The sequence below is a fragment of the Oratosquilla oratoria genome, chromosome 29 (genome assembly GCF_046742065.1).
Source record: "Oratosquilla oratoria isolate Oo_2021 chromosome 29, ASM4674206v1, whole genome shotgun sequence".
In the NCBI taxonomy this organism is placed as follows: Eukaryota; Metazoa; Arthropoda; class Malacostraca; order Stomatopoda; family Squillidae; genus Oratosquilla; species Oratosquilla oratoria.
Window position 1 is genome coordinate 37387365 of NC_134805.1, and position 2500 is coordinate 37389864.

A 2500-nucleotide genomic window follows, 5' to 3' on the forward strand; every position below is an offset into this window, starting at 1 on the left:
CTACAGAGACAGGCTGCAGGCTGCTCATAACATTTAATGAATGAAATATCACCAGCCTTACTGGGATAGATCATTTACATTTCTGAGCATATAAACCCCGATTATTAACATCTCAGTATTCCAACCCACATTAAAGAGAGGTAAGAAACCTCGAAATCTGTAGATAAATAAATATTGGAAACTTTTGCTTTACGTTGAACTATGAAAAAAAAAAAGTAATTTTGAGCGATCACCTACACAGATCGTCTGAACGTCAGCGGCTATCCAGTTTAACAAGAATCAGAGACAAGATGACTCCAAAAACTTAACTCTTTATTACATTTGCCGGCAGACGATTCAATCCATATTTGCTGCACCCTTTCGTAGTTGTTAGGCTCAGTTCGTATTAGCAGTCTGAACCGCGCGGAAACCGCCACAGTACTGCATAGTCAAGGAAAAAATGCTCGTTTGTATATGTGAACGCTTCCATTGGCTTACATTATAATTGAACTGCGGCGGTTCAAACCGTTAGTGTGAACAGGGCCTTAAACTTTATATCAATTAAGTCCAGAACTGGAACTTGCGAGACGTACATCAGATAGAGGCATATTCCTGTTGCCCATCTTGAGAACTCGTCCATAGAATTCCTTCACAACTATATGCGCAACCCCGATGGGCCGGTAGTTGATCTCCGGACAATGTCCTATTTTTTTTTTTTTTTTTTTTGTCAGATATATTGTTCATGACAATAAATTTACCAATTTCGTGTTAATCTAATAACAGGGTCCTTCTATCAGTCCTTCTGTCAGTCTGAAAATTAGTTGGAGCAACAAACGAAGGAGACCCAAGAGTCCTTCTGCAACGCTCTTGGGCCAGCGCGAAGGCTCTCAAAAAGTTTTCATTGAGACCTCTTCAAGAAACATAAATCTCAATCAAATTTAGCTTTGCTGAGTCACCCATTACCAGTTCGTTAGTGCCCGTTTAGGAAATGTCGCCTAACATCTAGAAAGTTACACACAAAGAGGCGAAGACGAGAGATAGAGAGAGTGAAAAGGGAGCAGAGATAGGGAAGAAGAAAAAAGAAATAATGGAAGAATGAAATAATGGAAGAAAGTTAGAGGAACAAAGAAAGTGAAAAAGTGAAATTAATCTTCGTCCATATCATGACTGTTGCACTGATTCTGTAAGATGAATATATATATATATATATATATATATATATATATATATATATACATAGACATATATATATATACATATATATATATATATATACATATATATATATATATATACATACATATATACATATATATATTTATTTATATATATATGTATATATATACATATATATATATACATACATACTCGTACATATAATCAACCCGGTCGTCGCGAACCTCTATCCGGGATCCATCAGAATGCTAGACCACCATGCTACCCGAGTTGATTGTTTGAAATACTTTAATGTAACGTATGATTTGATCCATTATATATATATATATATATATATATATATATATATACATATATATATATACACACACACACACACACACACACACACACACACACACACACACACACACACACACGATATCATTTCCTTTGACCACTTTGGCTACGGTGGGGGGTGGGCGCTGTCAGACACGAATAAAATCGTCTAACAGCAGCCAAACCACAAGAACAAGTACCACCAGGTACGTAAGGGAATAAGACCTCTCCGTCATACTTAACCGAGGTCATCCGCAGTTAAGAAGGTTAAGTGAAATTTATACAGTTAACAACAAAATACGTTGACAAGTCTTTTGCGAGAACTCGTTATTTTAATCCTTATCATTAGTAAACATATCTCTAACTGAATCTTTATATGCCTATTTATCATTTACAGTGTTAAAGTAATTTTTTCTGTTCTTAAACTTGATCTCTCTCCTAATATCGATATTAAAAAAGACATTTCTAGGTATCTTTCTAGTACGCTTAGTATCAACTTAACATGGTCGATATGAATAAAAAAAAAAAAGTATAAGTATTGATAGATAACCGAAAAAAAAATCAATAAATGATTAATTAATGGATGAATAATGAATAAATTAACAATCAATAAATAGATCATAAGTAGATAAACATATCAATAAATAACTTAATGAATGAAAAGTTAATAAATGAATGAATAAATAAAGATGAATAGATACAAAGAAACAAATAAATAATTGTTAACTAGATAAGTAAATTAATCAAGTTAAATAAATTGTTAATTTATCAATTAATAAAGGTATATGTATGATGATTATATAACTAGATAAATAGCTAATAGACAAACAAATACATGGATAAATAAATACAATGGATAAATAAATACAAAAATAAATCAATCAATATATAGATAAATATAATAAATAATTAATTTAATTGATAGATAAATGAATAAATAGATAAACATAGATAGATATATAAGCAAATAGATAAATAAAGTAAATGAATAAACAAGTAGATAAATAAATAAATGAATAAATAAATA

At 31.3% G+C, this 2500-nt stretch overlaps 1 protein-coding gene across 2 annotated transcripts in view; it reads right to left on the reverse strand.

The window, feature by feature from the left end:
• The window catches only part of LOC143040909 (uncharacterized), a 232179-nt gene that overhangs the window by 155002 nt on the left and 74677 nt on the right, over positions 1 to 2500 (reverse strand). The gene's annotated exons all lie outside the window — the stretch shown is intronic.